The sequence below is a fragment of the Erithacus rubecula genome (assembly GCF_903797595.1).
Source record: "Erithacus rubecula genome assembly, chromosome: Z".
NCBI classification, from domain to species: Eukaryota; Metazoa; Chordata; class Aves; order Passeriformes; family Muscicapidae; genus Erithacus; species Erithacus rubecula.
The window spans coordinates 17,360,758-17,388,753 of NC_136661.1; the positions used below are offsets into that span (position 1 = coordinate 17,360,758).

The window sequence follows — 27,996 nt, forward strand, 5'->3', positions numbered from 1 at the left end:
GCAGAGCAGAGCAGAGCGGGGCAGAGCAGAGCAGAGCAGGGCAGGGCAGAGCAGAGCAGAGCAGAGGGGCAGAGCAGAGCAGGGCAGAGGGGCAGAGCAGAGCAGAGCAGAGCAGAGCAGAGCAGGGCAGAGGGGCAGAGCAGAGCAGGGCAGAGCAGAGCAGAGCAGAGCAGAGCAGGGCAGAGGGGCAGAGCAGAGCAGGGCAGAGCAGAGCAGAGCAGGGCAGAGGGGCAGAGCAGAGCAGGGCAGGGCAGAGCAGAGCAGGGCAGAGGGCAGAGCAGAGCAGGGCAGAGCAGAGCAGAGCAGGGCAGAGCAGGGCAGAGCAGGGCAGGGCAGGGCAGAGCAGAGCAGAGCAGAGCAGGGCAGAGCAGGGCAGAGCAGAGCAGGGCAGGGCAGAGCAGGGCAGAGCAGAGCAGAGCAGGGCAGAGCAGGACAGAGCAGGGCAGAGCAGGGCAGAGCAGGGCAGAGCAGAGCAGAGCAGGGCAGAGCAGGACAGAGCAGGGCAGAGCAGGGCAGAGCAGGACAGAGCAGGGCAGAGCAGGGCAGAGCAGAGCAGGGCAGAGCGGGGCAGGGCAGAGGGGCAGAGCAGAGCAGAGCGGGGCAGAGCAGAGCAAAGCAGAGCAGAGCAGGGCAGAGCAGAGCAGAGCAGGGCAGGGCAGAGCAGAGCAGAGCAGAGGGGCAGAGCAGAGCAGAGCGGGGCAGAGCAGAGCAGGGCAGAGCAGAGCAGAGCAGAGCAGAGCAGAGCAGGGCAGAGGGGCAGAGCAGAGCAGGGCAGAGCAGAGCAGAGCAGAGCAGGGCAGAGCAGAGCAGGGCAGAGGGGCACAGCAGAGGGGCAGAGGGGTAGAGCTGCCTCCCTCACCCTGCTGGCCACGCTGCTTTGGCTGCAGCCCAGGATGTGTTTGTCTCTCTGGCCTGCGAGTACACATTGCTGGGTTATGCTGGACTTCTTGTCCAACACCCCCAAGCTCTTCTCCTCAGGGCTACTCACAATCCATTCTTCACCCAAGCTGTATTTATGCTTGGGATTACCCTGACCCAGGTGCAGGATCTTTTGCTTTACATTGTTGACCTTCTAGAGGTTTGCATGTGTAAACCTCAGATATATATATAAATCTTAGAGTAATTTGTACATTTGCACAGGGGCATGTTTTGCTTTTGGAGCAGAGACAGAACGTTCTTCTCTGAAATAACATTGCCCAAGGCTTTAGTCTGTGTTCATCCCCTTTTTTTTGGAATAACCTGTTATTTTGATCAATAGAAGCAAGATTGTCTTAGAACAGAGGTTAATAATCTAATTATGTTTTTATAATTCAGATAGTAAAACTGGAGATTCTGAGAGCAATGGCAGTTTGAAGAAAACAGAAGATCCTGAGTGAAGTGTTCAAGGACAGATAGTAAAGACAAAGATGTTACAATTAGTGTCACTGAGGTGACACGTGGTTGCTTATGATTAATTTTCTGAAGAGCAAATTGGAACTACTACAGTCAATAAGAAAAAAAATAATTACATGAGAAAGAGCACACTGGCTATAAACAAATACAAAGGTGAATGTGAATTGTAAGATGGTTTATCAGAAATTGCTTTGGTGGATTTAAGGATCCATGGTGTCACAGAGAACACTTAGAATTCATATTGGAATTCAGGGTTTCTGGATAGAACTCATAATTTCTTCTAACAAATGAAAGATTTACTTCTATTTATAGAAGAAATAGGTGCATTGTGAAATTGTGTAATGCTGGTACAGTAGCTTCACATTAACATTCTTTACAGGTACAGGTTTAAAAATTGCACAACAATATAATAATGCAATAAACAAACTGAAATTCTTCCCTAAGACATCAGAGAGTACTATCTATACATCTGACTAATTCAGAATAGAGTAATATTTTGTAATAAGAAAGATGTTAAAAAATGAAATGGAAATTTTTGAGGTAATATCTGTTTGTTTCATTGACTTTAGTGGATTTGGGATAGATCAAGAAAAAGTCTCCATGTGAAGGCAACTATGAGCTAATGAAAAAATAACATAAAAACTAATATAAATACAAAACGTTTTAATGACAGCAATCCTGTCTTAGAATTTAGATCTTAGTAAAGACTGTTGAGAATTTTCTTCTTCTGTCTGTGGGGAGATTTTGATTCAATTTCAGCATCACAGACATTCTTCCCATCATGAAGTCCATATTTAGGCACAAATTCAAAAGCTGATGATTTACTTGACAGAACAATTTATCTCTCTGTAGCTGACGCAATTTGAGTTTCCCATTGGCTCCAAACAGGAGCTGCATGAGGGTCTGTGTGAGAAGGTGGCGGTTGATCTCTCTAGCAGACTAATTCATCTTTGCTGCTTTTTAAATTAATTTTCCATCCCTGCCAGATAAAGCAGTTTCAGTTACTTAGCATGCTATCAGACTGAGAGATTTCTAAGACAGATGTGCTAAAAGAAGGTAACTTGCTTTAGATAGCCTAGGCAAAATCTATGGATTTTGTAAAATGGAAACTAAACCATATAAAGTAAAATAAGCCAAAAATAAATTTAGCCTCAAATACAGTCTTGGTGTTATTGAAAGTATCACTTAGCCAGGTACTTAGCCAAAGTAGATTTCTATTTGCATAGGTAAGTGATTTTAATATGGTCATACAGGAAAGAGCATTTTACTCTTGCAGTGTGGCAAAGTATTTCCTTTCATGCTTTCCCTGCCCCCACTTCCTTCACTCCTTGTATATAATGCTTTCCCCACTTAGAAAGAAAATAGCAAACATCTCCCTGCTTTGTTGGTCTGGAAAACAGTGGAGAATATTTCCAGACATTAGGAAAATTGTATGCTAAACACATTTTAGATCTGAAATGTCCTAAGAACATTGATTTCTTATGCAACAATAATGTAAAAATCTTGATGCAAATAGAAACGTTAAGCTCTGGAGAAACAAACCAAATGATCATAGATTTTTGGCTGAAGCATCAGCTTCAAGAATAAATCATTTGGCTCAGTGTCCTACTGTTGTCAGGATCCAAATTTTTCAGTGTCTATCAGGCTCTGTAATTTTGGGTTTGGAGACTTCCCGACTCCAAAGCATAAATTAATTTCTCTCAAGCTCCTGTTTCATGCAGTGCTGTTCCTATAAATGATTAAGGTGGAGGAATCAGGTCATCATTCACTGAATTGCTTTGCTTTTGCAGAATGAATTCTCATATAGTATTTTAATTTATGTTTCTGTTGAAATAAGTGAAAAAGAATTAGAAGTTTTCCTGAAAAAGGGGATAAGCCATCTCTTTTTTTATCAATATTAAAAAATTATTTGTATTAATAGATTAAGAAGCAGCCAGTTTTAGGAGGAGTTAGAATGTTCAGATATGTAGACTGCCATAGTGTTAAACTATCTTCCTTTCTACTTCCAAAAGATGAGAGCAATCAGTCCTTAAGAGCTGATGTAAAAATAAGATATTGTGGTGCAACAATGTTATGTATTATTAATTCAGTTTTGGTAATGCTGTAGACAGTAGGTGATGATGTAGATAAACCTGTAGGATATAGGGCAGGTGGTTGAATGAGAGAGAGAAAATAAATGGAAACCAATTAGACTCAATTTCAAACAAGTTAAAAAGATAATTCAGCAATAGCTGATGAGAATAACTCCCTGACAATAATAAAAAATCTACATGGATTCAAGAAGAAAATGGAAAAAATAATGGAATAAAAATTCATTGAAGATTACAAAATGTAATTAAGTAGGGACAATGTATATCCTTGTCATGCTCTTTGCTGTAGTCAGGTACTTGCCTGTCAGCCCTACTGGAGACCAGACTGTGGGCTCAACAGACTTCTGCTGTTATAGAGCAGATAATATTCCTATATTTTAGGGATTGAAGTTTGATATTTACTAATACAATAAATAATTTTCATGTAGCATATGATATATATATATATATTCCATAGCTGAAAAATAAATATACACCACAAACATACATAATCCCTCATTTTTAAAACTTTAATATTCCATTTAAAAATATTGATGTCATTGTATCACTGTGTATTTTCACATGAACAATGGTTAAACTACTATAAAGGTTAAACTGAAGGTGCTTACAAGATTTTCCTGTAGGAATCTCTATGTTTTGCAGTGGTTTCATTTGTCCAGAGTGAAGATTCAGACCTCTCTTAATACCAGATATCTTCACTGGGGCATTTAAAATAGAAGCATTACATAACTTTGGTGGCCTTATGAATGTTTTTTTTTTAAAGAAAAACATCTTTTTTTCCAGCCTAAACAGAAATACACATGGATAAGTTCTTTTATTGTGAAAATCTGTGCAGACAGAAGGATATGCCTATACAGATTAAATTGTTGAACTGCATTCCAAGTATATTTGGCAGTAAGATTATCTATCTCTATCTATCTATCCATCTATCTATCTATCTATCTATCTATCTATCTATCTATCTATCTATCATCTATCTATCTAATCTATCTATCTGTCTATCTACCTATATAATCTTCTGTATCTCCAAACATATTACAAATATTCCCTGACAGCTCCATAAACAACACACTGAAGGTTTTCCAAACAGAAAACATGTGGTCAGTGATATATCATTTTGGATGCTTTTCTGATAGCATTCCATAAAGCCTTTAGCAACTTTTCTGTCTTGCACTGTGCCATGCATTATGGAGTTAGAACTCATTGATTTATGGGCATTTCAAAGGACAAATTAATTTGGTTCATTTGGTATATGCAACAACAAATTTTAGAAAAGCTCATGTGTCTTTACAGTTTTTTTTTTTCCTGAAACATTGAAAAATTGAGTTTTAATATTTGAAACGTATAAGGAAATATAGGTTGACTTTAACTGTTTTCTGAAACCTGTTCCAAACATTTTGAAATTAATGAGAACTTTAATTTGACCTTGGTTGGTCTTGGATCATCATTTTAGTAATCGTAAAGTAAATATAGACTCTATTAAAATCAGGCCATGTTACCTCAAAGCTTCATATTTAACTCTGTACTTTAGTATTATATCCCTCTCTATATTATATTATTTAGTATTGTATCTCTTTTAAAATAAATTTTATTTGAATGCTTATTCTGCATTCTGCTTGCTTAAATTGATTTCTTTTGTTCTCTTTTCAATTATTAATGTCTAATGTCTATCAGAGTTCTGCTATTTAATGACCTTAATTCCTTTATTTGTGATTTATTCTCTTCTTATAAATAGTTAATTCTGTTTTGTCCTTGTAATGCCATTTTTATGTGTAGAAATATTTGTGGAATACTGAAGTTGTTTCACTGTAGTATTTAGGCATGAGAAATCATGTGACAGTAAAGTAAATGATGAGTGAGTGGAGGTCATGTCTTTACTCTTTCCTTTTGTAAAGCAGTATCCAGTGGGTGTGATTAGCAGTGACTTTTTGTTCAGCATCTGTATTTAATCAGCAGTTATTTCCCCCTTTCCTAGACTGGTTAGTATAACCCTTCACCATTTTATCTCTTCTCTGCCAACCAGTCAACAAAAGGAGGTTTTCTAGCTTTCTTCTCTATTTTTGTGGCCAGCCTTGATAAAACTTAACTATCTGATTTTCTGTAAAGGAGTGATAACATAAGTAAAGTAAATGACTAAACAACATTTTTAACTCTTTCTAGAAGTTCTGTGAACCATGGCACAGTAGTGACTCAGCAACACAGAGTAAAGGTTGAAAACATTTAAAAATGACCTAAATTTAAATTCAGGTATTAAATAAAGTTTGCTCTAATTATAAATGCAAATGAGCAGTGTTTTCGTGGGTTTGACATATTAATGACATGACCACATATCAAGACTTATAAATTTGTCTTAAGGGTTTCTCATCACTGAACATCCTCCTCCTTGCAAAAGGACAAAAGTGCCTAATCTCATCCTCCATGTAAGCAGTGGATCAAAACTGTTACATATATCCATGGGAAACCACACAGAGAAACAGCAATACATCTTTTGAAATTATCTCTTGCAGGAACAAATAGCATTTGACAATTAATAAATTAAAATTTATTTTCCTGTTATTATTTTTGGAGCTGATTTCAAATGAGTTCATCAACTATATCCTATTGCCCTTCTGCTCCTCATGTCTCTGCTTGCCATCATGCCCAAATAATATGGAAGGATTTTTATCCCATGTTTAATACATACAAAACATCACCACCATAAGGATCATGTTGGATTGCCCCATTTGACTATGCCCAAAGACTGCACACGAGAAATAATCAGTAAAAAAATCTTGAAAATTTTTTCCTCCTGTAGGTGAGAGGTTCATGAGACCCTGTGGATATTGATAAAACAATTAAATTAGTGGCCTGTTCACTCCAGGTCATGGGAACTGCAGGAAGATGCCAAGAAATTAGTAAAATATGGAAAAAATGTCTAACAATTCTACAAGCTAAGAGTTCGGAATCCTGTATCAAATGTCGTGATTTTAATATGTCATAGAACCATCTCCTGTCCATGAAAGTGCAGGATTTTGAAATGTTCTCTATGGAAGGTAAAATCTGTCTCTAAATACTTAAGATCTGAATTGCCTCAGAGCTTAAACCCTTGAGGAGCCCTACTCTTGGAATGCAGTGACAACATAAGGTAAGCCATAAACTAAAATGAAGAAAAAAAAATTAAAGTATTTTTTCACTCTGCAATGTATTCACAAGACAGTAAGGTAACTGTCATCCCTTAGAACTCTGCAACAAAATTACTTGATAATGATATTCAGCTCCAAAGTATTTGTTTCTCTCATAAGAGTTTAAAGACAGAAGAACTGTAGTTCCTGGGTTGTGAAATAAATTTTAAGTCTTTATCTTTAATGAGATTGTGTTACATATTACCCCAAATTTCCTTTCACTGGACTTCAAGGCACAGCTGAATGCTACCATACATGTCATTAAGGAATGTCTGGGGGCTGTTTTCAGAGTTGGAGGACAGAACTATATGTGGTGATTTCTTTTTTTTTTTTTTAATATAGGCTTTCCTTGCCAGTTTGGACATCCATTACATCATAAAAGTGGCTCAAATTAAAGTTATTCTGCTACCTCGTGGCTGTAGCTTGAAATACCATGTATTCAGTGGTTTAATTTATAAAATTGCACATGAAAATGATACTCATATCATTTGTTAAACTGCATGGTATGCAACGACACTACCACGTGAAAAAAAGACACACAGTTGTAGATTTGCATGGGGAGACACTGAGCACATATTTGTACAAGAACATACATTTATAAACATTCTATTACATAATTATACATAGGAGATATTCAGCTGAAATCTTAATCATTGTTTCATCTTACTGTAAGGAACTCACTATATGGATTTTACCTTACTGAGGAATCTCATTCACAATATATCTCACTGCTTGCTTTTGGTGGCAAGGTAGTTCTGTAATATATAAAAGATGTCTTAGAAATTAGGGACATGTACATTATTTAGGATGATTGTATCCATAGTGGCAGGGTAACAGAAATAATCTGGAATGATGCCAAAGAAAATCCCTGAACCCCAAACTGCTTTTTCTGAACTTTTAAAACAAATGTTGTTGAAACATGACTTCTGTGTGGCTTGATTTAAAGGTGCTAAATGTGTGTGTTAATCCTATTCAGATTGATATGTTAGTACAGAAATTTATGAGCCTCACTGATTTTTGACAGCATTTTAACTTTTCTTTATCTGGTCTAGAGCAAGAGTTCCTTAGCAGGGACAGAGAATATTACTTTTATGTGGATAGCATTGGATAAAAATATGATGAAGCTTAAATGTGAATTAGATATGAATGTTATGTATTTCAAAAGAGCAGACTAAATGGCTTTTCTTTGGATGCATATCTCAAATAACGGATAAAAATTTTGCCACCATGAAAAAACTTCAGAATGCTTGCATCCAGGCTTCCCCATATACCATGTGTTAAGCAGATAAACAGCAATTTCATTCAGCTGTTTCTTTGTACATAGAGTCATCCTTACCTGGCTAGGTGAAAGTTATTTTCTTTTTATGTCCCATTATTTTAACTATTTATGCCGTCTGCCATGAAAACTGTGGTTATTTATTATAACGTATTTGTGACTGTCTGGTGATTAAAGAATTATCTTTGCATTTGTTTTTTGTTTTTGTTTTTGTTTTTAGTTTTGTGTTGGTTTTTTATTTATTATTTTATTTTTTTTTATATTAATCATTGTCAATTTAGATCAGATTTTTTCCACATGGAGGAGTTTTGATTGTAATTATAGTTTGATGCAAAGGGTGCATTCATTCCAGACTCCTTACTCTGCAGGGCATACACCTTGGGATTTGAAATTACTACCCGATTTCAACCATATTTAGAAGCTGAAGAAAGTCTTAACAAGAATAGTCTTTCTATAGATTTATGGATTTTACACATACAGCAGCTGAGTGAGGGACTGGAACCTAAGTGTTTTGTCCCCAGAACAAAGTGGAACAGAACTAAATTTCTACACATTTTATTTGGCAGCAGATGGCTGCTGGCCAGTGCTGCAGACAGCCACAACACTGCTGATTCTGAGGCTATCCTCACCAGGCTGTGTGTGAAAAAAATAAATGCACATTTTTCTGAAGAAAAGCTTCAATGACCGTTTGCCATAAAATAATTTTAATTGTTAAGGTTTAGTTTTTAACCCATAGTCAGTGAATAAATGACTAGCTGCAGTTTATCTTTGACACCTATCACATTGGACTAATGTTATCATGTTGGATTGTGATACAGTTGATATTATTTTTACTGATCTTATGTGTGACTTGACCAGGCTGGCAGCTGTGCAAATTGCATGTGAGGATGCTGTACTTATAATGTAGCCAAATTTCCCTGATATGAGTTAAGCTTTATTCTGCTTCCAATATTTCTCACCACACTGTGCCTTAGCTCATAAAATAGGCAGCAGGGGAAGTGAACATCTGTGGGCTTTTTACTGTGGCCTCTTAGTGCACAACTTCCATCAGACCTCAGCGTATGATTCCATGTCCAACTGAGTTTCACAATCCCTAAGAATGAAAATTCCACATTGTCTCTAAGCAATCTCTTCCAGTCCTTCAGCACTACCATGGAGAACCATTTTTAAAATATTTTATTGCAATTTCCTCTGTTGCACATTCTGAGCCTTGTCTCAGGTTGTCAGCAGGTTCTCCAGTCCTTGAACACCTTAGTGGCTTGTCCTTCTAGATTCTCTCATGTTTATCACTATCAGTTTTTTAAAATCATAGAGCTGTATAATGGTTTGGGTTGGAAGGGGCCTTAAAGAACATCTACTTTCAACCTCCCTGTAGTGGGCATGGGGCATAGATTTCACTGCTCAGAGCCCAATCCCACCTGGCCTTAAACATTTCCAGGGACAGGACATCCACAATTTCTCTGCTCCACTGCATCACCACCTTCACAATAAACACTATTTTTTCTAATATCTAATATAAACCAACTGCCTTTCAGTCTGAAGCATGTTAAAGGTTAGTTGTCTAAAACTAAATCTAGTATTCCACATGCAGCATTGCAAGCTTCTAGAAATGCAATGTCATCTCTTGCATCAATTCTTTGGTCACACTGTTGTTAATATAGCATAAAATATATTTCATTTTCATATTGCAAAAGTACAGTCCTCACTCTCTTTTGACTATGGTGAGCATCCCTCATTCAGTTTGATTGTTATAAGGCACAATTTTTAATAGGCGCTGACCAACTTCATCCTTGAAGGGAGAATCCTCTATTTTTCTTCCCCCTCAAACTAAACCCAGATTGAAGCACTGACCTAAGCTGCTAATCACTTCCAGGTGTTTTTACCTGTGTACTTACAGGGCAGTGTACAGTTGAAGATGTTATTGTCACTGCTCGTCTTGTGTCTTGTTTCCATTTTTACAGTCTGTATACCATAATTACAGCATTTATTCACCTGAGGCTGACAGGCTCTGACTTCAGTCTTGTCTTCCCTCATAATTTAACCCTGCTTTGGGGCTCTAGTTCTGCATTCACCTGAGGATTTAGCAATTCCTCAGGTGAGAACCTCTGTTGATATATTCTACCAGAAGATTTGTTAGTGAGCATTGTCATTTTGACTGGTTGTTTCTGTCTTTGAAATCCACTTTGAGCATCTTCTGCTTTGAAATGTTATATCTGTTAATCTCTCAGCTTGCTCTCAAGGCCAATTTCACCTGCTGTAAAACACTGTTGACCTGCAGCAGGGTTCACTATGTTTTTTCCTTTCTACTTTGGTAAGATATAGCCCCTGCTACATGCGTGGATCAAATATTTTCTAGAAATACCATTTCTAGTTCAGTAGGCTGGGCCTTGGTTTCAATCAGTCACATGGATCTGAAAAACCCACCATTTCTATGAGTTTGAGCCTTAACATTCCTTAAATCTTCTCAATCTATATATTTGGTTTCTTTATGTGAATCACAATATTTAAAAGATGTTCAAGCTTCTTGTGAAAGTTTTCTCCTTGCATTTTTGATTTTTATTAAGGTAATAATATCTGACTCATGATCTCTGTAACTGTCATCCTTTTCAACTTCACAGCCACATTTCCAGATGAGTTTCTACTGACAACTTTATTTTCTAAAACTGCATGTTCTGGTGTTTTCCAGGAATTGCTTAGGGCCAAATATTAAAGCAAATGTCTCAGTGTCAATGTCTTCCAAACAGCACAGGAGTACTCTCATGTTGGTGTGGGCATTAGCACACATCATAAATTAAGTCTGCTTTGAGATTCTAATCAAGGATCTGGATGCATACTATCTTATAATTTGTATGGGTGAAGGGAAATTATAGGGGAAACAAGTTTATTCAGCAATGATTTGTGTAAGGAAGCAGGTACGTAACACAAGAACCATTAAGGACCTCTAATGAGGCATATCAGCCACATGCTCTTTATTTCAGCTTTATGTAGGTAACTAATACATTAAGCAGAAGAATCTTTAGGAAGGCCCAGGAAAAGTGAGATTTGCCCCTTCTGTGGTTCGTGGAGTTACAAAGAGGAGAGTTGTATCTATTGCATCCAGAGGTTGCAAATTAAGTGCTTGTTACTCCATCATGTATCCTTAAATTCTAGCACTACCCATTGCCCACTAGCCTGTAGACTTCCATCACATTCCTGCCTTCATACAGGATATTTTGGATTCAGAGTATCACAGAAGTGGATTTCATCTTTTTGACTTCCTGCAATTAGGAATTTGCTGCAGTTATTAGCTTGTTGTGGCTGACTGAAAAATTTCCACATCCTTCCATCTCTGAATATAGCACTGGTAATTCTAAGATACAAATTTGATTACAACATAAAATAAAATGTCTTTTCAAGCAAATTAATATTTATAAACTATCTACATGAGACCATTTTTCTGTTTTTACTTAGACACATGCATTTTCTTCAGTAGCCACAAGATGGGAGTATTGACCCTTAAAGTTCTCATTTTGTTCTTCAGTTTTCCTTCTTAACTCCTGTGCTGTGCCAGGCAGACTGTTTTGTTGCTTCCTGAACAAGTTCTCTGCAATGAACTAAACTGGAGAGAATTTCTGGGATTTTTACAGAATTTTAGTCAGCCTTATTCCCAACATTAATCCAGGAGGCAAAGGTCACAGGTACATTAAAAGAATTTCTTGTGACTAAGCATCACATTTCTCTGATATAAATTTAAGAGTGGTTTTTTTCCAGTTCTGCACAGATATGCCATCTTTTCAGATAATGGGTCCCATTTAGTCCTCTCACAAGGCTGCAAGCACAAGTGGAGTAACAGATCAAAACACTTGCTACATTTGCAAGTCACCATCTGCAAGGAGGAAAGAACACAGTTTATGTGATGAAATGACTGACTGAGTAATTTTAGGAATGAGAGCTTATGTCAAGAAAACATTAAGGACAAGAAAATCCCAGTTAAATGTTATTATATGGGCAGCTGAACAGCTACTTGTTCTGTCTTTAGGCTTATTTCTGAAAGGTTTGAGCATGCAGAGATGTCCTCCTATTTGTCACGTGGCCCTTAGTGCCTGTGATGGCACTAAAAGAAAATGGATCACTTCAGGAGTTTCTGAGCATTGAGGAACATTCAGATATGAATCTTCTTGGCCTGTGCCCAAAGCATTCTAAACTTTATCTGCACATAATGTGACCCATATCCCTCTTACATCGGAAACACAGCATAAGCCAAGATGTCTTTTATTGGTTTTTCAATTTTTCATAGGCACACCTCTCCTTCTCCTTTGGTTAAAGAGCAAAGTATTTCGTAAAGGAGTGTGTAGGAAGTACCTGGATACCTTGTTACCTCTTAGAGGAGTTTTTATATGTATTCAGAAATCTGTGAACAGCCTTGAAAAAATATCCTTTGTGGCTGATCCTCCTGGTACAACAAAGAGAGAAAATGACTTAACCACTATATTCTGTGTGCAGGTATTAAAACAAATATAAATATAATTTCTGGATTTGTTAATTAGATGTGTGCTATAAAAAAAGCAACATTCTAATATATTTTCCAAGAAACTTGACTTCTATTGAAATAATTAAAATACAAAAATAGAGGGGTTTTTTTCAGAAGTCACCACAAAATTTTAAATCAGATGGGGTTTGGTGTCTTGTTTGTTTAATTCTTTGAGTTTTTTTAAGTAACATGCTGAAGTTTCCTTCTGCTTTGTTCTTTTCCATTCAAAACTCTTAGAATTTACTCTGGGTTTAGGCTAGTTTATTAATAGAAAAACAAAGAAGATGCTTTCTTTGTTTCTTTGGGTTTTTTTCTTTGTATAGATGATGTGAGTGAAAAGTAGTTTAGCCATTACACCTTGCCTTGGTGAATGCCATCTTTTCAGGGTTTGACATCTGCACCTAGATACAGATAATTAGCCAGCTTTGGTCTGCATTTTAACAAGATGAAAACTTGAATCTTCTTGCTCCTATATTGTGGGCACACTGAGAATTTTAGTGCTAATGGTCCTTCTGTGTACACAATAATGAAAACAAAGACTGGGGTGACTTGTGGCAAGCAGTAACACAATTGCAGCAGATATATTCATGCTCTCCACACATGCCTGTGCCTCCTGCTCAGTCTGAAACCTTGTCTTCCCTCACTGTTATCCTACTGGAAACTTGATATGTTGGCCTCTACAAAGATGTAAGAAACTTGTCTTAGACATACAACAATAGCTAAAGAAATATACCTTAGACTTAGACCCACATTTAAGGAATTAAAAAAGAAATCTCACTAAGAAAGGAGGAAAGGAAAGGCAGCATTTTCATGGCAAATGTTTGGCAGGAGTGACCTTGGAACAGTGTGCTTTCTGCCCTCCTTCTCTCATTGCTTGTTTTTTCCCTGGATGTGTGGGACTATGATAAATGACTGACAGTAGGTTTCACAAAAGACTACTTCAGTGCCTCCTGAGTGTGACACTACAGCTCTTCTGCAGAGTGCCCTTTCAGGCCTTTCCAAGGCCCTCCTCAGCCATCTGGTGCATTTTTATGGAGGAGAGGGATTAATTCCCAGGTGAGAAGCAGACGGAGCTCAATGAGTACAGAAAATACAAAACTCATTGTTAGTTTGGTTACATCTTGGCAATGCCTCCAGAAAAATAGGGCTGGTTTTCCTTTTTCTACCAGCACATTTTAATTGTGATTTTAAGTTCCTGGCTGTTAAACTGCCTGGTAAGAAGACATATAGGAATACTTTTGCTTAAATAAGAATACTTTGGATGTACATGTAGAAACATAAATCAGAAAATATAATATTGGAGGTGTGACTTTATTTAAAAATGTTATCTGATTGAAGGAACCACCTTATAGTACAAGGCTGTGTTACCTCTGTAATGACTTCAAGAGGCATCAATGGTTTATGCATAAAGCAAAATTGAAGGTAATTGTGAAAATCATGTTCCTATGTGTCCTCAGGCCTGGAAGGCTGAATTGAAATCTGTTTCCACATTCTGTGAAAAAATCATATCCAAAGGAGAATCACAATTTGGTGAAACAGGAGATGCAAGTTGATAGGTAATGCCATGTTTGGGGCAGCTAACAGTCATGAGAGGCTTCAATGTGCGCCTCATTTTTGGGGGCATTTAATAAAATGTTTCTGACTGCCTCACATACGGGACTTTCTACTGGTCTTTTGTGGATTTTATTGTTGTCCCGTCTCTGAGGGTCTCTTCAGGCATGAGACCTCCCCAGAGAGGGTTTGCAGGTGGTCAGGAGTCTGGTTCTCTTGGAGTCACTGGCAAGAAAGCAGCTTGAGACGATCTTGTGTTGTTTCAGGGCTGTTTATTTATCTTATCTTTAAAAATGTTTCTGCCAGCCCGACACAGGTCCACTCTGCAGGTTGACCATTGCAGAAGGTCCCCTGGGAGGGCTGTGCCAAGGCCTTTATCTACATATACAATATTTACAAATTTTCACCAATGCCATGCAACCTCTTTACAATGTCCAGTTCTTTCCCCATCCAATCTGTGGCTCCCAGGGTGCAACTTCACCATGGATGACACGAAGAAGAAGGAGGAAGAAGCCCACCACACCCAGGATTCTCTATCTTGACCACATTGCTCTTAATATAAACAATCTAAAAACCTACTTATACTACATTCTGATATTCTAATTTACACTCTACTCATCATCATTTACTGTGTCTCTTCCCTCAGCATTGGCAAATTCTCCCAAGGAGCCAAATCCAGCCCCTGCAGCTCCTGGACAGCACTCGGGGGTCTCAGAGGGATCTGCCAGGGGGGTCTTTGCACCCCCAGAAGAGCCAGGGAAGTACCCTGGACTCCCACATATTGTAAGCAAAACAATTCCATGCCTGCCTCAGAGCTCATGAGACAATTCACTAAGGTATTAAATTACCTCCATCGTTTACCTCATATATTAATTAATTAATTTCAAATGCACTGGAAGTCCTAAAGAAACCAATGGTCCTTGTCAGAATTAGATTCTAAAAGAATCTAAAAGGATCTAAAAAGAGATGTCACCCAAAAGTAAGATATCATGTTACTGCAAGGACATTATTGATGAGACTCATTATTGACTCTTTACTGTAGTTGGATTTACTTGGTTTGTTTAGTTATCTAATCATGATGAACTTTTGGTTATCTTACCAACATGAACTTTACCCATTTATTTTTCAGTATGGTGAAGAGTATGTTAGCAAGCAGTATCACAGACATATGAAAGTGAGGCATAATAGTGTGAAGAACTCTAGAGTAATTCAGTCTTTCATCACCAGTAGTGGCTAAAAAGTGGCAAAAAAGAATTCTCTTGAAAGGTCTAAAGACAAGTGGATCAAAACACTGAAGGAATTTTTAATATAATGAAGGTTGTAGACAAACAAAAATATTTCCCATACCTTGTACAAGCTCAGAGAATGTTGTTGAAGAGGTCTATAATGCAAACCTTGTAGAAGTGGAACAGCAACAGACGGCACTTCTGATCTCTCCTCTATTGTTTTTCTGTCACCATGTTGCAATCTGCATGTGGCTATACTGCTCAAGGAGCCTGTCTGATGGATAGAGATCATATGGGCCATGTCCAGCATGGCCTTTTGCCTTTTTCCATTACCTGGAACTGCCAAGACTGAGCAAGGAAGTGACAAGGTGAGTTGGGGCTCCAGTGGAACTGAAATTCAATTTCATGCCCTCTGTAGAGCTAACCTCACTGTAAAAATTGGCCTGACAATTTTACCCTTAATCGTGCCTATGAGAACTCTCTTTGATGTTAGAGATGGGCTACCCTTACCCACCTTTCTTGTCACACTGTGAGCAAGCCTCACTAAATTGGGTAGCAAGATGCAGACCTTTCAGGAAACCCAGACATGAACAGCTTTCCCCAGCCCTTGAAAGTACATGGGATTGATCTGTTTGCTGTACAATCCCCAAGCCCCAGGCTATGGATAAAATTTCTTAGAAGAGAGGCAAAGTAAATCAATTCTGTTCTGTTGCTGGGGTAAAGTTGGTCAATAGATGATATTTTAAAGCACCTCCATCAACAATTTATGAGATTTATTCAGTTTATGCGAAAGAGCACTCCATAATCATCACTACACAGTGATGGCCCAACAGGGTGTTGCTAACTGGATATCATTTAATAAAAGTTTTTCAAGTGCTCAGCATGCTTTCATCAGAGGGTGATTTTTGTTTTTATCCTTGTTTTGTATGAACGTTAGGAGGTAATCAAGAAGTTATAAAAGTTGATGATTTATGAAGCTTTTGAAGTGGTGGGTGAAATTGTAGGCTAGATATAATGCTTATATTGATCACAGTGTTGGTAAAAGCATGATAAGACTGTTGACTAAGCGTACTATTAAAATAAATTTCATGACAGGCTGTTAAATAGAGATCTAGTATTATTTAAATAACTTGATTTTGGTTAATAGTGGTCATGGTCAACACTGGGCAGTATTGTGTTGATAGACATATAAACCTCACAAATATTACCATATTGACTCTGTGTTTTCCAGAATTGGAAAATTAGTTACATAGTTACCAGTCTCACTTACAGCAGCCCCTTATTTTCTTGTATTTCCAGCAGTCTCTTAAGACCAGTAACCTTTAAAATCTTTATTCCATGCCCATGCTTCATCCCAACCTGCTTTTTCAGTAACTTCTGCTTTGTTGATAAGTTGTTTTTTTTTTGTTATGCAATTCTACTTTTACTTCCTTCTGCTTTTGAAAGCACAAAAGTGAACAAATTAATAATTGTTCTTTTTGTGTATGTACTCCCATAGTTAATTCCTATCTCATATTATCCACAATTTAAAAAGAATTTCAAGAACATATTTTTAAATGTTTATCAGTATCTCTAAATTAGTAATTTTTTAACCTTATTTTCTCTGACTGTGCCTTTATTTCCATTTCAAGCTACTTGCATTCTGAAGACTCTGAAGACTCTCTGAATAGTGTCAGAATTTACAAATCTCTTAATGAAAAATCACCACTCCCAACAAACAAACAAATAAACAAACAGCTTTCCCCCAACAAACTCCCAACATACAAAAACAAACACAGCAGAAAAATTTGACCATTTTTTTTCCTGTTTTGACTTTACTTTTACATCTCCCTCCTCTGATTTATTTGCACTCTATTTCACTGCATCCAGTTGAAGAGCTGGTATGTTTATTCCAATGTATTTTCAATTTACTAGTTTTAATTTAAATTAATATACACAGAGAACCACGAAGTTTGGAAAACAATCCAGTGCTATCCATTAGGGCTGTGAAGCTTCCCTTTCTGTCTTTTTAATGTGCAGAATTTGGTTTCTTTATTTTTCTCATATCGCTGCTGGCTGACGTTTTTCAGAAAAAAATACTGGTTTGCATCCTTTTGAAATGAGATCTCTGTTTTTTGGCCACTTTATTTCTCATGTCTGATGTACATGTCATGACCTAAATGTGACATGAGAAAGTCCAATTTTATTAGGAAGAAACTGCAAAATGTGTTTTATACTTTGGGATAGTTTTTCAAAGTAAACAAATGTATATAATGAAAAACACTTTTCAAGAACCTCACCTGAGAGCACTGCTGCCCTGGTCTCTATTTGTGGGTGAACATCTGAGACATGGTACAGATGTCTCCAGCCTATGTTGTGCTTCACTTGAACAATTCCCCTTCAATCTAATCTACACAAGTTTATGTTGATGTTATGACCCTTTATTTTAATATATAATTAAATTAAGTAAAATGACTAGAATAAAATTATCAGTACCATAAAACCAACATGAAAAGGATTAATTCACTCTTTTAATGTTAGGCTTGGTATTTTTCTATTTGTCTACAATCTTCTTTTTGACAAGAATTTTAGTTCTTTTATTTTATTGTTTTCAGAAACATTTCAGAAGCTCACTCAATGTTATGAATGAAGCAAAGTTCACTGGTGTTAGTTATTGTCTTCATTATATAACTGAACAAATGTGTTAAGAGTAAAATTGTTTAAAAAACACAGTGCATCTGCTGGAAGTTTTTTCAAATTAATTTTAAAAATGTTGCTGTCAATAGAAGTTTCTTCATTATTCATACAGACCTCAAGACTAATATGGCAAAATCTTAGTATGTCAAGAAATGCTGTCAAATCTTTGTGTAGCTTTCAAATCTCTTGAAAATATCTCTGGTTATCTCTGGAGTACTTCTGAAGCTGGGAAATTCTAGGACATATTGGCAGGATTTTTCAAAACAAAATGTGTGTCTCTATTGAAAGGTTTGATTCCAAAAACCGTAGCAAACCAGACTGGAGCTCTGTGTTATGTATACAGCAATTATATACTATTACTAGACTAAATTTGGGACTAAAGAGTAAGAATAACTTTTATGAGGGACTAGATTTTCCAGAAAACATAGTAAATATCACACCTATAATAAAAAAAAAACCTAAAACAACTTACTTATTCAATAATTTATGCTCTTTTAAAATTTTTACTTTACCCATGCTTGCTGAAATTTGACACAGCAATATGTGTTGGGGATGAGGGTGGTCCCCAACAATACTTTCTAGGGCTCCTCTGATATTAGGACTACTGTGGCAAAATAGAAGAAGAACAGTGTGACAACCATGACTTGCAATATGAAATACTTTAATAAAAGTGAAAACAAATGTGGGACGAGGCCCAAAAATCTGAACACACTAACCATAGGAGGAGCCAAAGGCTGAAGACAAAGATGGAGGGAGGTCTGGAGTATAAATGTGGGGCAGGAAAGGGGCTGGAGGTGAGGTTAGGGCTAATGGGTATAGGGGAAAGTGGTGCAGAGGTGGGGTAAGGGAAGGTAGGGTCCAGTGGGGCAGGCTGGGTGGGACACTGCATCAAACAAGGGCCAATGAGGATACAAAGAAGGAAGAATATCTTAGGGGCTGGGAGTGGTGATGACACTGGAAAATGAGGGTCGGGAATATTTATGAGGCATTAACATGGGCAATCCCATAACTCCTTGGTGCAACAACTTCTGGGATTGCCACAACTCAACAGACACCTGCCAAGGCCCAGGGTTGGGTACAGATGTTCTTCAGTAATGATTGCCTGACCTGGAGCACAGGCCAGGCTGACTCCTACAAATATAACCATTCTTCTTTTGATAGTGAAGAAATAATGGTGAAGAATAATTAAGCTTATAAAGACATTAGGTATTCTAGGGTTTATTAGGCATATATATGCAATGTCAATGTGAGAACAAGAGGATTGTGAATTTAAAAAGGAAAAATATTTAAATCCTTGAGTTTCTGTAAGACATGCAAGGAAAGATTAACAGCAGGGAGAAAATATGCCTGTAGCCAATAAAAAATTAGGAAAAAATTGTGAAACACATCACAAAGGACTGGGGAGTGGCTGGCATAAGATTATATGCCTTACATAATATGTATGTGAATTTGAAATGTATGTCTGTATTGATGGAAATTAGACCAGTATGCAATCCTTGGAAAACTCATTTAAGCAGAATGAGAATATTCCATGTTTTCATTCCATGATGACATAAATGATAACAACATTGATAAGCCTAAACTAAAAAAAATAAAGGGAGAGAAGATTATATTATTGTTGACTTTTTTTTCCCTGCTATAACATTTAACTGAACCATTCTGTGCAAATTCACTAAGCTGCTGGATCATCTGGCTTGAACTTTACAGGTTCAAGATAGGGAATTGCACCATTTTCTCTTTGTAAAGGTCCTTATTCTCACCTGAACAGATGTGAAAATAATCTTTTGAGGTGTGTTAGAAAATTGGCAATAACTTTTCTATATTTTTGCACTGAACACTGATCTTTTCTAGCATGGATTCCCACATGATATAAACCAGAACAGCTCTGTTGAAGTCACTGGAGCAAATCAATCAATACTGGCTAAGAATTTTGTCCCCAGTCAGTGCTTTGATGGGAAGGCAGAAACGAGACTCTTTACTGTCATGTACTGAGAAAAATCATGTGTCTTACTGGGTTAGGCTTAAGACTGCCCTTTGGAAAAAAAAATAAAAAAATTACTGCCTCTTGGCTAAGCAAAAGAATTGCACAGTTTTGAGTACAAACAATAGAGTCTTTGAACTAAGGATATGCAGGCATGAAACTGTTTATTTACAAGGAAAAATGACCCACTTCTCTAGGAACATGACCCAATTTAATCTGCTAGAGAAAAAAAATTGAAATGCTATTTGACCTAAATTTTTTGAAGCAAAAGTTGTGTGGAAAACAGAGAAGTGCCTATATAGTTCACGAGGCAGCTTCATTTACAGGTCATTTGCTCCATGTGTCAGACAGGATTGTGTTTCTTATAATAGGCTGTGATTAGGATTACCTGAAAACTTCCACAGAGCTTTGATCTGTCGTATCACTCTTTTGCAGCTGTCTTAGGGATGCAAGTACACTGTAAACACTGGTATCACTTAAGTACACTCAGAGTCTCAGGACAGGCTGAGATAACATTTGGTGAGAATGAAGTACCTTTCTCAGACAGATGTGCAGAGGCAGGAAGACCTGATTCTTGAACTGTCAGATCTGAGATAATTTGCTATGATTTTCCTAAGAGATCAGCCTCCAATGCCACTGGTTTTATAAATAGGCAGAAAATTTATCTTTTGATTAATTTAGGAGGCCAGTATGGTAGAAATCTCATATGCCTGCCTGGTCTGAAGAAATTCATGCTCCCTTGTCCATGCAGGAATCTTTCCTGGGAATGTACCTCCTCTGACTTTGACCTATTTATTTTTCTCTACATATCCACAAATGTACTGAATCATCAGAGACACTCAGAACTGGGTCACTGCAGAAGTATTTATTCACTATATTTTGACAGCAAGTCTTTCTATGTACTCTTCTCAATATGAATATGAATCCTGAAATTTTAGACAGCAATGTAAGTGACCTGTGATATTCAAATCAGGTTGTAGTTTTAATTGAAAGATCAGATAAATTAATTTCTCTTCTCATACAAGTTGAAAGCTTCAATGTTTGCAAGTACTTGTTGGTCACTTCTTCCCCAACAGAACTGCAAATGCAAAATGACTAATAGCTGCTTCATACATTTTGCTTCAGAATTATGAAGAGATCCAATAAATTGGAACAAAGAACAGCATGGGCACTCTATCATCCAAGTTTTTTGGCAAAACTGACAATGTGAGATAGCAATAGCAAAAATTGGTTTGAAACTGTGACCTTTGGTCAGAACTATGATTAGTAAAACTATTTGAGGTATGAGACAGTCTTCATCATGCAGATTTCAGAATTTATTCTGTGGTTGTTTCCTCTTTTATGCATGTAGGCCATGTACAACAAATAGGAGAATGGAGTTTTCAATGCTTTTGCTCATTTATTATTTTGGAGGTATTTGTATTACCTCTGTTTGATACTTTGCATTGCCTTTGGATGGGCAGCAAAATGTCCCATGTGAACTTGGGAAAAAACCTGAAAGATGCTCAGAAGTAAAATCAGACAGAAGAGTATCCTCAAAGTACATGGTGACCTGAGGTAGGTGGACATGAAAGAATTTTATTAGAGCTCAGTAATCCTGCCTTTCTTGGTGATTTATATTGCGATGGGTAATTCTTTTGGTGTCATAAAACTTCAGCTTTAACTCTCTGATTACTGCTATTCTGCTAGGATTTTTTTGCTGCTATTATGGTAAACAAAATGATAACCTTTTTTTTGAAGGTGTGTAGTAAAAAGCCTACTGGAGAGAAACAGATTTTCAGTCTGCAGAAATCTCAAATTTCTTTACTTCCTTTAACAGAGGATGCACTGTGTTGTTCATCCAGCCACTGAAATTTACTTTTTATAAGTGTAAAGATGCAGCTATGTGACATGTACAAGGCCTGAGCTGGCCTTTCCTGTTACCCCTACTCAGCTCTATCTATATTGCAGAAACTCTAATAAAAGTCAAATGAGTCCAGTAAGATTGGCAGAAATAGATAGCAGTTATCTCAAGCAGAAAAGTGGACCACACAGCAAAATTCTCCCAGCCCAGGTGTGCATATATCACAAAAAGATTTTAGGAATATCATCTTATCAAATGCATTTCTTTCCTTTGCAAAAAATATTTAAGATGCAAAATAACTTACAATATCTGTCCAATTTGTGCAACTGAATTTCTTGCTTTTTCTGAAGAGATGATTATCTAGCAGTATCAATTTTGACAGTGATTCTCAACAGACAAATGATTTATCACAGATTTTTTTTTGTCTCTTCAGTTGGTAATTTTAAGATACAGGGTTTAACTCCCCTAAAACAAACAGCTCTCTAAGTCATGTTTGAAATTATTTTATTGTTTTCTTAACAATACTGATCTACAAGATTTCCAGTATCATATTTGCCCTTGTACTAAGTGTTGAGCTAAGCATTTATTGTATGTCACAATGACAGATTTACAGCCTTAATTACTCATGGTTGTTGCATCAACCATATGCATCTGCATATGAACTTTTCACAACAGACTCATCTTATTTACAGATAGCATGTGGCTAGCCATGGTCTTTTTAATTTTAAACAGGAATTTAACATTAGAAATCAGAGCTAATTAAGTAAAGATAAGAGCACTGCCATTTGTTATACAGTTGGAAATAAATAATTAAGATTAGTGGCAGGAATTAGTGGAATATTGGATTGTTGAAACTGAGAAAGTTTTTAATTTTTTAAAGGAATACTTTAGAATTATTAATTTAGCCAATCTAACTACTAAAAAATATGTTCAGAATTTCCTCTGACAAACACATAGCAAAAAAGAACTCTGCTTTTAGAAGAGTTTCATAATGAAAAAGGATTGTGGCAGTACCTGGTTGACAAAAGCCTCCACTTTCAAGGTCACCTGCAGTTCCATCTTTCCCCTTGTGTCCCCCTGCCTGCACTTCTCCTCAAAGTGGAGCTTTCATTGTGGTACAACTCCTAGAAAATATGAATGAAGAAAACTTCTTATGGGCATTTTTGATGTCAGGTATAATTGTACAGCTACTGCTTTCTTTTTCTATTATTTTAAATTGGAGTTATTTCTTTACATTTAAGAGATGTTTTTTGCCTACTACAAACCTCCAGTATCTACACTTTAAAAATCTGAATTTTGGCACTTATTCTGGATACATTTATTTAAAAATTATTATTTTAAAATCAATTTTTATTTTCTTTGAAGAGTACCTATGGTTAATATAATATTAGTCAATAGAACATACTTTTCTTTAATGTTTATTTAAAAATACTTCTCGTGTTTATTAGCAGCTGAATTCTTCTTCAAATTCCTCTCTGAAGAATTTATTTAAATGTAACTCCTTCTGGCAAAGCAGAGATGGTAATTTTTAAGAGAAAAAAATTGATTTATGCACGTACTAAGTGCTTCTGGAATAGAGTTTGCAGATTCAATCTTACAGTGCTGCACAATTTCTTACAGAGCTGTGATTCAGCCTCCAGCTTAGGAGTGAGGAATGAAATAAAAAAAAAAAAAAGAAAAAAGGAGACCCTTCTCTCCATCATATACAGAAGATATACAGTGAATTAACATTTGCCATGTTCTCTAAATCATCTTCTAGAATCTAATAACATCTTTAATAGACATAACAGCATGACTGCTTAATAGCTTCTATTTTCCATTGTTGCTTTAGTGTCATACTTTTGCCAAAACTCATTCCAGGAGTGCACAAGTATCACTGCTGAGAGTGGAAGTGTGTTTGCTATTTGGGAACACAAGTGAAGTAGAAGCTGCAGTAGTCTTACAGTCTTCATCTTGCTCTGTTTGCCTCAAGCACTCTGCCCTTCCTCCTGCTGGATGAATCCATGGCTTGCTTTCCTCCACTTGAAATAATCACCTGTCTTCTGGTGATTAATTTAGTTATGCAGATTTTGTTCTGCTTGTTTTTGGAGCCTCAGCCTCCCTGAGCTTTTAATCATCAAATCCATTGCTCATAAATCTTTTTCCATGCAGTCATTTGCTACCTCAACATGGGTGGTGTATTCTGAGCAGTGCACTCCTCATTCAGCACTCCAGAGGTCACACACCACATCCGAGTCCTCATGGTCACTTCTCATGTAGCTGCTCACCCCAAATTCATCTCGTTCCTGCTCATTTTCCAGAAGTATTCCTTCCACTAACTGACTATCTTTGTTCCAGAGCCTTATCCAAAGCTTTTCCTCTCCAAAGCTGTTTTTTTGCCAAATCCAGGTTGCAGGACAGAGCACAGAAAATCAACAGTTTTGACCATTGTTTACTTGGGAGGAAATGGGATCTCTTCCCCAGTTTCCACCTGGCAGGAAAAGTGCTTTAGTCCTAAGACATTTCCTCCATCATTTGATGACCCTACCAACAGGTTATGTGTTCTGCAGCTTCCCCTCTCAGAGAAAAAACCCAAACATTTTATTTTAATAAAATATCTTCCTCCTTTCCAGTCAGCCTCACTAGCATCCTACAGTTCTTTTTGCTTTTGGCAGCTCTCCCAGAACTCTGGGCTGAAGGCAGAAAGAAACCACACTGATTCTGTGGTTTCTAGAATAGACCAAAGCTCCTTATAACATATTTCATGCAGCTGTGCTTTCTTGGCCATCTCTCTCACTTCCCCAGTTAAATCCCAGTCTTTTTTTCTCCATTAGCACATATGGTTTTCTAAGATGATCAGGTCAATGACTCATTGTACACACTTGTTAAACAGGATCATTTTGAAGGTGCTTTGCAGTGAAGTGGTCTGGTTCAGTTTGGGTGTGCTGCAATATAGAATTGCTAGTCTTGACATTGGAAAGAAGAGATGCTTTTATCTTATGCCTCCTTGCATATTGATAGGCAGCTTTTCATGTTAAAATACACTAATTTATTGAAATCTAAACTGTATTAATCACCATTAAATACTCTTAAATATGTTCACTTCCTTCAGGGCTCTGTTGAGGAGGTTATGGAAATATAGATTTCATCTCTGTGACTGTATATGTGTGTGAATCTATACATTTCCATACATATGTATACAGAGAAAACACTTATGCTTTAATTTACATTATTTTCTAGATACATAATGACAGTAGCTCACAATCAATGCCTGTAGTATAAATTCTGAGAAAGACCTTAAATTGCTATTAGAAAATGTATCAGACAGGCAAATATTACACACACACACACACACACACACACACACACACACACACACACATATGTAAAATTCATTTTATGAACAAGGATAATGCAAATTTTATTTGTACTGTAAAAAAAAAAAAGGGAGTTATTAAATTTGTCCATTCATGTTGCAGCGATTCCACACATCTAAGTAGATTTTTGGAGAAAGTAAGACATTTTACAAGTATAAGTAACTTCAGAATGATTTTGGAAAATAAAATTATTTGGACAATATAAGGCCATGTTTGAGTTAGAAAAAAATGTTTATATTATTGAAGGTTAATAAAAGTAGCTTTAGATTTATGTTTTCCTGTCTCTTTTTTATTTTTTATTTTCATAATCACCATGTTCTTAGAAAAGAAACAAGTGGTTACTCTGCATTTGGAGGTTCTCAGAGAGCAATAGAAATGTGTTACAGGAACCTGTCGCCCTGTGAATTCTCAGAACTCTTTCCTGGTGCAGTTCTGCAGATTCTATAGAAGTGAAATGCTTTTTTTGTTGTAATTATAAACACATGTCTTAGGAAGGAGAAGTCACCAGACTTTATGAATTGAGAAATTGTTATTATGACTTAGTGTCACAGGGTTTCCTACAAAGATTGAAATGGCTCTGCCTGTCCAGATGGCTGCTCCCATCTCATCCCTACCTTCCAGTCCCTTTTGTGTGCTGGTGTCAGTCCAATTATATTTCCTGACACCTGATAGCTCTGTTTAGCTGTGGTTTCCAGATCACAGATTTTTCAGTGGATACAGTGAAAATGCTAGGGAAGTGCAAGCAGCAACTTCATTTACATTAAAAGTTTGTGTTCTAGATGCAAGGAAAATACCATTGCTTTGAATAGTACTGTGCTATGAGAAACAGGAAAAATGAAAAATGAGTTTCTAATAGTGAACATTTGGCATGGGTTGTTTCTGTACCATGGAAAAGGGATCTTCTGTCATGCAGCAGGCACAATTAGAGCAGATCAGGGTCTTATAAGAGGGCTCCTGAAAAACATAACTGCTGCACTACAGCTCTGATGTTTGGGGTTGTGTAATTTGAACAGTCTTCCTAGATTCATTACATTTTTTTAATCCCTAGGGTTAAGACCTGAGAGAATGAGCTAAACACTTTACAGAGCTAATCATCCATCCTGAATTTTTCTTGAAAAAAGATAGAAGGATGCATCTGGGATTTTGCTTCATTTGACTAACATTCTCTCCCTGTTTCATTGACTAATTTGGTGGTTCATCTTATAACTGTTCCTAGCCTCTTATATCTCTTCCTTGTACGAGCATGGGTCTCATAGAATCTCCTGTCTTCACAGAATTGTAAATGCTAAAATTTATTTCAACATGCAGCTTTTACATACTTCATCTTGAGGGTTTGATACTGCAGCATTACAGCACTGGGTAAAAAGATTGCATGAAAAGGAAAACCACAAGTATTTGCAGCAAAGCTCTGCATTCTTTTTTGGTACAGGATTTCTTGGCCCTGTGACACACCAGGGAAGACACCCTTTTTCAGATTCAGGCTGCCATTTCTTTGCAGCTGTACTCTAATATGAATTTTTGAAAAGATTGCATGAACTATGGCTGAACTACTCTTGACTGCTTTGCTGCTGAAAATTTTCCTTCAGCACAAAACAATTAAGTTTTGGTTCGTAAACGCCCCACAGTACCAACTAAATAGTTGCTGGATGCATCTGTATGTATTAACTATATATGAAGTTCAAGAATGTTACATTTTTAATGGGATAAAACATTCTTATTTCAAGAAAGGAAACAAGTACCTTACTTCCATTTACAGTATGATAGCATACAAGAGTTGGGAAGAAATTTTTCTTCCCTTATGCAATTATCTAGTTACATTAAAAGGGTGAAAGGGGATTTGATTTCCACTGAAATCTCAGGTGCTAGCCTCTGTAGGAAATATGATGATGACTGGATTAGATGAAGTAGCAGTCTACGCTAAGATGAAGACACCGATTATTCATGGATTTTAAGACCCAGAAGGGACCATTATGATAATTTAGTCTGACCTCTTGTATAACATAAGTCTTATAATTTCACACAGTAATTCTTGTGCTGAGCTCCTAACACATTCCTGTGCATTAGTAGACCAGTCCTGAAGCCTTACTTTGGCACTGAACAGAAAGTGGAAGTCACTAAGACAGAAGAATATTTTAGTTCTTTCCCTATCCTACTGGAAAGAATGATAATTTCACCTGAGTGCATAAGAAAAGACAGTCAGTAAAGGTTTTAAGAGCACAGAGGTGCTCTTAAGAGCACAGGTCCATATTTTTATCCTGAAATTTGAATACCATTATATTCCAAAGTTTAAACATAGTGGTTTATTTTAAATTGGTGAAGAAAATTATGGAATATTACAGCTTAGACTAACTGGAAGTGACTCATTACTTTTTGTGAAAAATTTTTTTCTGCATCACCTTTAGGACCATTGAAGTGGCTAGGCACAGCTGGTTTATGTGTGATGGAGGAGGCAGTGGGCTCCAAAATTATTTTCTTTATATGTTTCTAAATCTATGTTTGTCCATTTTTAGTTATAATGCAGTTTAGTCTTCATTGCAGTGTTAAAATATGAATAAAGAGTAAAAAGGCCATATTCTTGGGTTCAGGTGGATCAGATCAGTGATATTCAGCTAATTTGCACATAATTGCTTCTGTTTATACCTCTGTACATCAGGTCCTTAGACAGAATTGGGTGAAACAAGAATGTGGGAAAATCTGTTTTTCTTGCCATCTGTGTCGGATGGAGTTTTTTGTTTCTTGGTTTGGTCAGATTTTATCCCTCTATGTGTTGTTTAGTCTGGAAAGTAAACTTCAACGGATTGTTTTCCCTTTCACTTGATACAGTTTCCTTCCTATTTCTCAGGTACTTGTGTTCTCTGTGAGTTTGAGTTTTCAGATATTTGTATCAGGGAATGTACACCTTTTATTGCTAGTACTGCTTTTTATTTAAAGTGT

At 36.9% G+C, this 27,996-nt stretch overlaps 1 long non-coding RNA gene across 1 annotated transcript; it reads left to right on the forward strand.

The window, feature by feature from the left end:
* Positions 1 to 1,325: 1,325 nt before the first annotated feature.
* Positions 1,326 to 27,991, forward strand: LOC306814302. The gene is made up of 3 exons (XR_013777139.1): positions 1,326 to 1,545; positions 21,277 to 21,420; positions 27,905 to 27,991. It is a non-coding gene; the product is annotated as an uncharacterized lncRNA (long non-coding RNA).
* Positions 27,992 to 27,996: the final 5 nt, after the last annotated feature.